General features: G+C 62.0%; 3 protein-coding genes across 3 annotated transcripts in view; 2 read left to right on the top strand and 1 right to left on the bottom strand.

The window, feature by feature from the left end:
• LOC107035303 (uncharacterized) overlaps window positions 1–12,352 on the bottom strand; it is a 33,499-nt gene extending 21,147 nt beyond the window's left edge. The window contains exon 1 of the transcript XR_012065269.1: window positions 12,125–12,352. The gene's annotated coding sequence lies outside the window, so the exon portion shown is untranslated. The remainder of the gene's footprint in view (window positions 1–12,124) is intronic.
• Window positions 1–12,840, top strand: part of LOC116277736 (ankyrin repeat domain-containing protein 26-like) — a 533,747-nt gene that overhangs the window by 142,322 nt on the left and 378,585 nt on the right.
• The window catches only part of LOC140690089 (uncharacterized), a 380,224-nt gene that overhangs the window by 41,865 nt on the left and 325,519 nt on the right, over window positions 1–12,840 (top strand). The gene's annotated exons all lie outside the window — the stretch shown is intronic.

Raw genomic sequence — 12,840 nt, 5'->3', positions numbered from 1 at the left:
TGTCTGCAAACTCCAGGGCCTGCACACCCCTGGGCCTGCACACTCCTGGGCCTGCATATTCGATGGCCTGTCCTCTCCAGGGCCTGCACACTCCTGGGACTGCACATACCTGGGCCTGCACGCTCCTGGACCTGCGCAAACCTGGGCCTTCACAAACCTGGGACTGTACACTCTTGGGCCTGCTCCACTTGTGCTTGCACACACCTGGGAATGCACCCTCTTCGGCCTGCTCCCTCCTGTGCCTGCACAGTCCTGCGCATGCACACTCCTGGGCCAGCACAATCCTGGATCTGTACACTCCTGGGCCTTCCCTGGCATGGGCCTTCTCTGGCCTGGGCTTGCACACTACTGGACCTGCACACTCCTTGATTGCACACGCATGGGCCTGCACACTCCAGGACAGGCACAATCTTGAGCCTGAACACACCTGGGCCTGTATACTCCTGATTCTGCACACTCCTGGGCCTGAACACTGCTGGGACTCACAGCCCTGGGCATGCATCCTCCTGGGCCTGCACACTCCAGGGTCTGTACCCTCTTAGGCCTGCCCTGGCCTGGGCCTGCACCCTCCTTGGCCTGCACACTCCTCTGTCTGCACACTCCTGGGCCTGCACAAGGTTGGGCCTGCACACACCTGGGCCTGTATACTCCTGGACCTGCACACTCCTGTGACTGATCCCTCCTGTGTCTGCACACTCCTGGGCCTGCACACTGCTGGGCCTGCCCTCTCCTGGGCCCGCACAATCCCTCGAGTGCACACTCAGGGCCTGCACACTCATGGGCCTGCTCACCCCTGGATATGTACACTCCTGGTCCTTCCCTGGCATGGGCCTTCTCTGGCCCTGGCTTGCACACTACTGGGCCTGCACACTCCTGGATTGCACACTCATGGGCCTGCACACTCCAGAACATGCATAATCTTGAGCCTGAACACACCTGGGTCTGTATACTCCTGATTTTGCACACTCCTGGGCCTGAACACTGCTAGGCCTGCACAGCCCTAACCTGTACATTCCTGGGCCTGCACACCCCTGTCTCTGCACACTCTGGAGTCTGCAGACGCCTGGGGCTGCACACTCCTGGGCCTGTACACTCCTGGGCCTACACACTCCTGGGGGTGCTCACTGCTTGGCCTGCACACTCCTGGGCCTGCACATTCAAGGGCCTGTCCTCTCAGGGCCTGCACTCTCCTGGGACTGCACACACCTGGGCCTGCATGCTCCTGGAACTGCGCACACCTGGGCCTGTACACGCCTGCACCTGTTCTCTCCTTTACCTGCACACTGCTTTGCCAACACTCTCCTGGGCCTGTACTCTCCTGGGCCTTCCCTGGCCTGGGCCTGCACTCTCCTTGGGCTGCACACTCCTCTGTCTGCACACTCCTGGGCCTGCACAATCCTGGGTCTGCAAACTCTAGGGCCTGCACACACATCGGCCTGTACACTCCAGGGCCTGCAAAATCCAGGGCCTGACTTGGCCTGGGCCTGCACCCTCCTTGTACTGCACACTCCTCTGTCTGCATATTCTTGGGCCTGCATACTTCTTGCCCTGCACATTGCTGGGCCTGCCTTATCCTGGGCCCGTACAATCCCTCGTGTGCACTCCCCTGGGCCTGCACACACCTGGGCCTGCACACTCCTGGATCTGTACACTCCTGGGCCTTCCCTGGCATGGGCCTTCTCTGGCCTGGGCTTGCACACTACTGGGCCAGCACACTCCTGGATTGCACACTCATGGGCCTGCACACTCCAGGACATGCACAATCTTGAGCCTGAACACACCTGGGCCTGTATACTCCTGATTTTGCACACTGCTGGGCCTGAACACTGCGAGGCCTGCACAGCCCTAACCTGTACATTCCTGGGCCTGCACACCCCTGTGTCTGCACACTCTGGAGTCTACACAAGCCTGGGGCTGCACACTCCTGGGCCTGTACACTCCTGGGCCTACACACTCCTGGGGGTGCTCACTGCTTGGCCTGCACACTCCTGGGCCTGCACATTCTAGGGCCTGTCCTCTCCAGGGCCTGCACTCTCCTGGGACTGCACACACCTGGGCCTGCATGCTCCTGGACCTGCGCACACCTGGGCCTGCACGAACCTGTGCCTGAACACTTCTGGCCCTGCACACTGCTGGGCCTACCTTCCCCCGGGCCCGCAGAATCCCTCGTGTGCACACTACTTGGCCTGCACACTCCTGGGACTTCCCTCTAATGGGCCTGCCACCAAGTCGCCCGACCCTCTCCTGGACCTGCACACTCTTGGGCCTGCACACTGCTGGTCCTGCTCCCACTTGTGCCTGCACAATCCTGGGCCTACACACTCCAGGGCCTGCCCTCTACTGGGCCCGCATACTCCTGGGACAGCAGACACCTGGGCCTACACAATCCTGGACCTACGCACACCTGGGACTGCATGAACCTTGGCTTGTACACTCCCAGGCCTTCTCCCACATATGCCCGTACACTCCTAGGCTTGTTCCCATCTGTGCCAGCACACTCCTGGGCCTGCCCTGGCCTGGGCCTTCACACGCCTGGAACTGCACCATCCTGGGCCTGCACACTCCTCTGCACAATCCTGGGCCTACACACTCCTGTCTCTGCACACTCAGGTGTCTGCACACACCTGGGCCTGCAACTCCTGGGCCTGCAGACACCGGGGCCTGCCCTATCTGGGCCTGTACACACCTGGGACTACACATGCCTGGGCATGTACACTCATAGACCTGCAAACAACTGGGCCTGGACACTGCTGGGATAGCACACTCCTGGGCCTGTACACTCCTGGACCTGCAATGGTCTGGGCCTGCACCCTCCTTGGCCTGCACACTCCTCTGTCTGCACATTCTTGGGCCTGCATACTTCTTGCCCTGCACATTGCAGGGCCTGACTTATCCTGGGCCCTCACAATCCCTCGTGTGCACACCCATGGGCCTGCCCTCTCCTGGGCCTGCACAATCCTGGAACTGCATACACCTGGGCCTGCACACTCCTTGACCTGCGCACACATGGACCTGCCCTGTCCTGGGCCCGCACAATCCCTTGTGTGCACACTCCTGGGCTTGCACTCTCCTAGGCCTGTACACTCCTGGGCATGCACACCCCTGTCTGCACACTCCGGTGTCTGCAAACTCCAGGGCCTGCGCACACATGGGCCGGTACACTCCTGGGACAGCACACACCAGGGCCTACACACTCCTGGACCTGTGCACACCTGGGCCGGCATTAACCTGGGCTTGTACAATCCTGGGCTTGCTCCCATCTATGCCTGCCTAACCCTAGGCCTGTTCCCACATGTCCCGGCACACTCCTGGGGCGGAACGCTGGAAGGCCTGCACAGCCCTGGGCATATACACTCCTGGGCCTGCACACTCCTGTCTCTGCACACACCGGTGTCTTCACACACCTGGGCCTGCACACTCCTGGACCTGCGCACACCTGGGCCTGCATGATCCTGGGCATGTACACACCTGGGCCTGCACACTCTTTTACCTGCTCCCTCCTGTGACTGCATACTCCTGGGCCTGCAAACTTCAGGTCCTGCACGATCCTGGCACTGCCCAATTTGTCCCTGCCCTCTGCTGTGATGGCCCTCACCTGTCCTGCACACTCCTGGGCCTTAACACTACTGGCCCTGCACACTCTTGGGCATGCACACTTCTGGCCCTGCACACTCCTGGGCCTGCCTTCTCCTGGGCCTGCCCGCAACTCGGCCGGCCCTCCCCTGGACCCACATACTCTTGGGCCTGCACACTACTGGGACTGCTCCCACTTGTGCCTGCACACACCTGGGTCTGCTCACTACTCGGTCTGCTCCCTCCTGTGACTGCATACTGCTGGGCAAGCACAGTCTTCGGCATACACACCCCTGGCCCTGCCGTATCCCAGGCCAGCGCCCCCTCGTCCGACACTCTCACAAGCCTGCACACTCCTGGGACTGCACAATACAGGGCCTGTACGCATCTATCCCTACACACTCCTAGGCCTGCAAACTCCTGGGTATCCTCCCTCCTGTACCTACACACTCCTGGGCCTGCACAATCCAGGGCCTGCAGACTCCTGGGACTGCACACACCAGGGCCTGCACTCTCCTGGACCTCTGCACAACAGGGCCTGCACGAACATCGGCCTATTAACTCCTGGGCTTGCACACTCTGTACCTACACACTCCTGGGCCTGCACATTCCAGGGCATGCCCTCTCCTGGGCCTGCACACTCCAAGGACTGCACACACCTGAGCCTGCTCACTCCTGTGACTGCATACTCCTCGGCCTACAAACTCCTGGTCCTGCACACCCCTTGGCCTGCCCCATTTGGCCCTGCCCTCTCCTGTGATGGCCCTCACCTTTCCTGCATACTCCAGGGCCTGAACACTACTGGCCCTGCACACTCCAGGGTCTGCACCCACCTTGGCTTGCACACCCTTCTCTCTGCACACTCCTGGGCCTGCACACTCCTGGGCCTGCACACTCCTGGGCCTGCACATCCCACAGCCTGCACACACCTGGGCCTGTACACTCCTGGGCCTACACACACACACAGGCCTGTACACTCCTGGCCAGCACACTCGTGTGCCTCCTCCCTCCTGTGTGTGCACACTCCTGGGCCTGCACACTGCTAACCTTGAACACTCCTGCACGTGTTCCATCCTGTGATTGCACACTGCTGTGCCGACACACTCCCGGGCCTGTACAGTCCTGGGCCTAACCTGGCCTGGGCCTGCACCCTCCTTGTCCTGCGCACTCCTATGTCTGCACACTCCTGGGCCTGCACACTGCTGGGCCCGCACAATCCATCGTGTGCACACTCCAGGGCCTGCACACTCCTGGGCCTTCCCTCTCCTGGGCCTGCTCCCCATTTGGCCGGCCCTCTCCTGGGCCTGCGCACACCTGGGTCTGCACGAACCTGGGCCTGTACCCTACTGGGCCTGCACACTCTTGTACCTGCTCACACCTGTGACTGCATACCCCTCGGCCTACAAACTCCTGGTCCTGCACACTCCTTGGCCTGCCCCATTTGGCCCTGCCCTCTCCTGTGACGGCCCTCACCGGTCCTGCACACTCCTGGGCCTGAACTTGACTGGCCCTGCACACTCTTGGGCCTGCACACTTCTGGCCCTGCACACTCCTGGGCCTGCCTTCTCCTGGGCCCACACAATCCCTCGTCTGCACACTCCTGGGTCTGCACGCTTCTGGGCCTTCCCTCTCCTGGGCCTGCCCCCAATTCGGCCGGCCCTCTCCTGGACCTGTATATTCCTGGGCCTTCACACTACTGGGCCTGCTCCCACTTGTGCCTGCACACACCTGGGACTTCACATTCCTCGGCCTGCTCCCTCCTGTGCCTGCACAGTCCTGCGCATGCACACTCCTGGGCCTGCACACTCCTGGATCTGTACACTCCTGGGCCTTCCCTGGCAATGGCCTTCTCTGGCCTGGGCTTGCACACTACTGGGCCCGCACACTCCTGGATTGCACACTCATGGGCCTGCACACTCCACAGGCACAATCTTGAGCCTGAACACACTTGGGCCTGTTTACTCCTGATTTTGCACACTCCTGGGCCGGAACACTGCTGGGCCTGCACAGCCCTAGGCCTGTACATTCCTGGACCTGCACACCCCTGTCTCTGCACACTCCGGAGTCTGCACACGCCTGGGCCTGCACACTCCTGGGCCTGTACACTCCCGGGCCTCCACAAACACGGGCCTGTACACTCCTGGCCAGCACACTCGTGTGCCTCCTCCCTCCTGTGTGTGCACACTCCTGGGCCTGCACACTGCTAACCTTGAACACTCCTGCACGTGTTCCATCCTGTGATTGCACACTGCTGTGCCGACACACTCCCGGGCCTGTACAGTCCTGGGCCTAACCTGGCCTGGGCCTGCACCCTCCTTGTCCTGCGCACTCCTATGTCTGCACACTCCTGGGCCTGCACACTGCTGGGCCCGCACAATCCATCGTGTGCACACTCCAGGGCCTGCACACTCCTGGGCCTTCCCTCTCCTGGGCCTGCTCCCAATTTGGCCGGCCCTCTCCTGGGCCTGCGCACACCTGGGTCTGCACGAACCTGGGCCTGTACCCTACTGGGCCTGCACACTCTTGTACCTGCTCACACCTGTGACTGCATACCCCTCGGCCTACAAACTCCTGGTCCTGCACACTCCTTGGCCTGCCCCATTTGGCCCTGCCCTCTCCTGTGACGGCCCTCACCGGTCCTGCACACTCCTGGGCCTGAACTTGACTGGCCCTGCACACTCTTGGGCCTGCACACTTCTGGCCCTGCACACTCCTGGGCCTGCCTTCTCCTGGGCCCACACAATCCCTCGTCTGCACACTCCTGGGTCTGCACGCTTCTGGGCCTTCCCTCTCCTGGGCCTGCCCCCAATTCGGCCGGCCCTCTCCTGGACCTGTATATTCCTGGGCCTTCACACTACTGGGCCTGCTCCCACTTGTGCCTGCACACACCTGGGACTTCACATTCCTCGGCCTGCTCCCTCCTGTGCCTGCACAGTCCTGCGCATGCACACTCCTGGGCCTGCACACTCCTGGATCTGTACACTCCTGGGCCTTCCCTGGCAATGGCCTTCTCTGGCCTGGGCTTGCACACTACTGGGCCCGCACACTCCTGGATTGCACACTCATGGGCCTGCACACTCCACAGGCACAATCTTGAGCCTGAACACACTTGGGCCTGTTTACTCCTGATTTTGCACACTCCTGGGCCGGAACACTGCTGGGCCTGCACAGCCCTAGGCCTGTACATTCCTGGACCTGCACACCCCTGTCTCTGCACACTCCGGAGTCTGCACACGCCTGGGCCTGCACACTCCTGGGCCTGTACACTCCCGGGCCTCCACAAACACGGGCCTGTACACTCCTGGCCAGCACACTCGTGTGCCTCCTCCCTCCTGTGTGTGCACACTCCTGGGCCTGCACACTGCTGGCCTTGAACACTCCTGCACCTGTTCCCTCCTGAGATTGCACACTGCTGTGCCGACACACTCCCGGGCCTGTACACTCCTGGGCCTACCCTGGCCTGGGCCTGCACCCTCCTTGTCCTGCACACTCCTCTGTCTGCACACTCCTAGGCCTGAACACTTCTGGCCCTGCACACTGCTGGGCCTAACTTCTCCTGGGCCCACACATTCCCTCGTGTGCACACTCCTTGGCCTGCACACTCCTGGGACTTCCCCCTAATGGGCCTGCCCCCAACTCGCCCGACCCTCTCCTGGACCTGCACACTCTTGGGCCTGCATACTACTGGTCCTGCTCCCACTTGTGCCTGCACAATCCTGGGCCTACACACTCCAGGGCCTGCCATCTGCTGGGCCCGCATACTCCTGGGACAGCAGACACATGGGCCTACACAATCCTGGACCTACGCACACCTGGGCCTGCGTCAACCTTGGCTTGTACACTCCCGGGCCTTCTACCACATATGCCTGTACACTCCTAGGCTTGTTCCCATCTCTGCCGGCACATTCCTGGGGCTGCACATGGCTTGGCCTGCACAGTCCTTTGCCTGTACAATCCTGGGCCTACACACTCCTGTCTCTGCACACTCCGGTGTCTGCACACACCTGGGCCTGCAACTCCTGGGCCTGCAGACACCGGGGCCTGCCCTATCTGGGCCTGTACACACCTGGGACTACACATGCCTGGGCATGTACACTCATAGACCTGCAAACAACTGGGCCTGGACACTGCTGGGATAGCACACTCCTAGGCCTGTACACTCCTGGACCTGCAATGGTCTGGGCCTGCACCCTCCTTGGCCTGCACACTCCTCTGTCTGCACATTCTTGGGCCTGCATACTTCTTGCCCTGCACATTGCAGGGCCTGACTTATCCTGGGCCCTCACAATCCCTCGTGTGCACACCCATGGGCCTGCCCTCTCCTGGGCCTGCACAATCCTGGAACTGCATACACCTGGGCCTGCACACTCCTGGACCTGCGCACACATGGACCTGCCCTGTCCTGGGCCCGCACAATCCCTTGTGTGCACACTCCTGGGCTTGCACTCTCCTAGGCCTGTACACTCCTGGGCATGCACACCCCTGTCTGCACACTCCGGTGTCTGCAAACTCCAGGGCCTGCGCACACATGGGCCGGTACACTCCTGGGACAGCACACACCAGGGCCTACACACTCCTGGACCTGTGCACACCTGGGCCGGCATTAACCTGGGCTTGTACAATCCTGGGCTTGCTCCCATCTATGCCTGCCTAACCCTAGGCCTGTTCCCACATGTCCCGGCACACTCCTGGGGCGGAACGCTGGAATGCCTGCACAGCCCTGGGCATATACACTCCTGGGCCTGCACACTCCTGTCTCTGCACACACCGGTGTCTTCACACACCTGGGCCTGCACACTCCTGGACCTGCACACACCTGGGCCTGCATGATCCTGGGCATGTACACACCTGGGCCTGCACACTCTTTTACCTGCTCCCTCCTGTGACTGCATACTCCTGGGCCTGCAAACTTCAGGTCCTGCACAATCCTGGCACTGCCCAATTTGTCCCTGCCCTCTGCTGTGATGGCCCTCACCTGTCCTGCACACTCCTGGGCCTTAACACTACTGGCCCTGCACACTCTTGGGCATGCACACTTCTGGCCCTGCACACTCCTGGGCCTGCCTTCTCCTGGGCCTGCCCGCAACTCGGCCGGCCCTCCCCTGGACCCACATACTCTTGGGCCTGCACACTACTGGGACTGCTCCCACTTGTGCCTGCACACACCTGGGTCTGCTCACTACTCGGTCTGCTCCCTCCTGTGACTGCATACTGCTGGGCAAGCACAGTCTTCGGCATACACACCCCTGGCCCTGCCGTATCCCAGGCCAGCGCCCCCTCGTCCGACACTCTCACAAGCCTGCACACTCCTGGGACTGCACAATACAGGGCCTGTACGCATCTATCCCTACACACTCCTAGGCCTGCAAACTCCTGGGTATCCTCCCTCCTGTACCTACACACTCCTGGGCCTGCACAATCCAGGGCCTGCAGACTCCTGGGACTGCACACACCAGGGCCTGCACTCTCCTGGACCTCTGCACAACAGGGCCTGCACGAACATCGGCCTATTGACTCCTGGGCTTGCACACTCTGTACCTACACACTCCTGGGCCTGCACATTCCAGGGCATGCCCTCTCCTGGGCCTGCACACTCCAAGGACTGCACACACCTGAGCCTGCTCACTCCTGTGACTGCATACTCCTCGGCCTACAAACTCCTGGTCCTGCACACCCCTTGGCCTGCCCCATTTGGCCCTGCCCTCTCCTGTGATGGCCCTCACCTTTCCTGCACACTCCAGGGCCTGAACACTACTGGCCCTGCACACTCCAGGGCCTGCCTTCACCTGGGCCCACACAATCCCTCATCTGCACACCCCTGGCCTGCACTCTTCTGGGCCTTCCCTCTCCTGGGCCTGCCCCCAATTCGGCCAGCCCTCTCCTGGACCTGTACATTCTTGGGCCTTCACACTCCTTATTCGGCTCCCTCCTGTGCCTGCACACTCCTGGGCATGCACAATCCTGGGCCTGCACACTCCTGGATCTGTACACTCCTGGGCCTTCCCTGGCATGGGCCTTCTCTGGCCTGGGCTTGCACACTACTGGGCCCACACACTCATGGATTGCACAGTCATGGGCTTGCACACTCCAGGACATGCACAACCTTGAGCCTGAACACACCTGGGCCTGTGTACTCCTGATTTTGCACACTCCTGGGCCTGAACACTGCTGGGCCTGCACAGCCCTAGGCCTGTACAAACCTGGGCCTGCACACTCCTGTCTCTGCACACTCCGGAGTCTGCACACGCCTGGGCCTGCACACTCCTGGGCCTGTGCACTCATGGGCCTGCACCCTCCTTGGCCTGCACAATGCTTTGTCTGCACACTCCTGGGCCTGCACACTCCTGGGCCTGCCTTCCCCTGGGCCCACACAATCCCTCGTCTGCACACTCCTGGGTCTGCACGCTTCTGGGCCTTCCCTCTCCTGGGCCTGCCCCCAATTCGGCCGGCCCTCTCCTGGACCTGTATATTCCTGGGCCTTCACACTACTGGGCCTGCTCCCACTTGTGCCTGCACACACCTGGGACTTCACATTCCTCGGCCTGCTCCCTCCTGTGCCTGCACAGTCCTGCGCATGCACACTCCTGGGCCTGCACACTCCTGGATCTGTACACTCCTGGGCCTTCCCTGGCAATGGCCTTCTCTGGCCTGGGCTTGCACACTACTGGGCCCGCACACTCCTGGATTGCACACTCATGGGCCTGCACACTCCACAGGCACAATCTTGAGCCTGAACACACTTGGGCCTGTTTACTCCTGATTTTGCACACTCCTGGGCCGGAACACTGCTGGGCCTGCACAGCCCTAGGCCTGTACATTCCTGGACCTGCACACCCCTGTCTCTGCACACTCCGGAGTCTGCACACGCCTGGGCCTGCACACTCCTGGGCCTGTACACTCCCGGGCCTCCACAAACACGGGCCTGTACACTCCTGGCCAGCACACTCGTGTGCCTCCTCCCTCCTGTGTGTGCACACTCCTGGGCCTGCACACTGCTGGCCTTGAACACTCCTGCACCTGTTCCCTCCTGAGATTGCACACTGCTGTGCCGACACACTCCCGGGCCTGTACACTCCTGGGCCTACCCTGGCCTGGGCCTGCACCCTCCTTGTCCTGCACACTCCTCTGTCTGCACACTCCTAGGCCTGAACACTTCTGGCCCTGCACACTGCTGGGCCTAACTTCTCCTGGGCCCACACATTCCCTCGTGTGCACACTCCTTGGCCTGCACACTCCTGGGACTTCCCCCTAATGGGCCTGCCCCCAACTCGCCCGACCCTCTCCTGGACCTGCACACTCTTGGGCCTGCATACTACTGGTCCTGCTCCCACTTGTGCCTGCACAATCCTGGGCCTACACACTCCAGGGCCTGCCCTCTGCTGGGCCCGCATACTCCTGGGACAGCAGACACATGGGCCTACACAATCCTGGACCTACGCACACCTGGGCCTGCGTCAACCTTGGCTTGTACACTCCCGGGCCTTCTACCACATATGCCTGTACACTCCTAGGCTTGTTCCCATCTCTGCCGGCACATTCCTGGGGCTGCACATGGCTTGGCCTGCACAGTCCTTTGCCTGTACAATCCTGGGCCTGCACACTTCTGTCCCTGCACACTCCTAGGCCTGCCCTCTCCTGGGCCCACACAATGCCTCGTCTGCACAGTCCTGGGCCTGCACACTCCTTGGCCTGCACACCAGCCCTCTGTGGGGCCCTTCCTTTGCTGAATCTGTGCATGAGCTCCCTGTGATGCCAGCCCGCAGAGGTGACAGGTGCAGTAGGTGTTTGTGGTTCTAGAGACATGATGGCTTTCCTAGGAAGCCGGGTCCAGAATGATCCCCACTGCGCCGATGGGGGATTGGGGAGACCCTGAGAAGCAGGTGGCTTGTCCAGGGTGACAGCACTGCTGGTGGGGGAGCTGGGTCTGAAGCCAGCTGTGTCATCAGAGCTGTGACCCTGGCTGCATCCAGGCCTCCCCAGGGCTATAGGAGGGGCCGTGTTGGTGTCACTGGGTGGACATGGCATGGGGTGGGAAGTGAGCCATCAGCAGCCCAGAGAGGCCCTTGGGGAGCTTTGTGTAAGGAGGAAGCTTGGGGAAGGGGACCCCAGGAAGTGACCTCACTTCCCTGGCAACAGAGCCCAACAGAACTTGGGACCCAGGTCACCAGGCACCCGCTGTGTAGAGAAGGACACTTCTCAACCTACTTGGCTGGTGAACTCAGCTCAGCTCAGACATGTTTTGTTGCATCCCAAGATCCCGAGGTCGCGGCCCCCGGAAAGCCCGCAGCAACGGCCTTTGCCAACAGTGCCGACAGTGGGTCGGGTCTCACCCCAGGCGCCTCTGGCCTTTTGGCCAGAGGGACCGAAAGGTAACACAGGGAGGCCCAGGGCAGGCCCGCCCAGGCCAGGCCACCACTCAGACCCCACCCGGGTGGCCCCACAGCCCCTTCCTGACTGGTGGCGGTGGGGCAGTCATGTTGGGGGGTCCTGCCTCAAGCAAGAGCAGGCTGAGGAAGGGTCAGAGGCCTGGGGGGCCGATCACGTCACCAACCTGGGTCCAAGCGGGCTGGCTGGGATGTGGAGAACCGGGGCAGGGCCCTGCTGCCCGAGGTGGCGCCCATGCCCTAGGGTGTGTCTCTTGCCTCCCGGGTGACTGAGATGACCAAGGTCCCAGTCTGATCAGGCAGCAGACGGTCGAGTGGGGCAGAAGCAGGAGTGGTCCTGGACAGGCAGGGCTCTGAGACCTCCGGGCCGGGCCGGCTGCCGGTCACTGTCATTGCAGAGCCAGACACCGCAGGATCCGGGGAACCAGGACACTCATGCCAGCTCCCCAAGTGAGGGGCTGGTGTGCCACACTGTGGAAGGCCAGCACAGGCTCCGGAAGAGTCTGGGTATGAAGGGCTCCCCACCACCACGGCCTCCTGCCCAGACGTCGCCCAGGTCTCTCCCCAGGATCTTGCCCAGGGCTGAGGGGCAGCTCAGCACCCCCGGCTCTGACCTGGAGCACCGGGCCCACCACCCGGGGATTCAGGTAGAGGGCCAGGAGCCCCCCGAAGCACAGCCCAAAGGTGAGAAGGGCAGGGCCGGTGCGGGTGTGTAGGTGAGGGAGGGCGGAGGGCTGGGCCACACAGGGAGGCATTCCCAAAGTCTGCTGTTGGGACCAGAACAAAGACGGGCCTCAGACCACCTGTCTGGAAGAATTCAGTCACAGAACAAGTGCCTGTGGGCACTTGCTCGGTGGGAGCTGTCTGCAAAGCTCTGGGAAGA

This window comes from Vicugna pacos, chromosome 28 (assembly GCF_048564905.1).
Source record: "Vicugna pacos chromosome 28, VicPac4, whole genome shotgun sequence".
Classification (NCBI taxonomy): Eukaryota; Metazoa; Chordata; class Mammalia; order Artiodactyla; family Camelidae; genus Vicugna; species Vicugna pacos.
The sequence above is the reverse complement of the archived record's forward strand: the minus strand, read 5'-3'. Positions and strand labels throughout refer to the sequence as shown.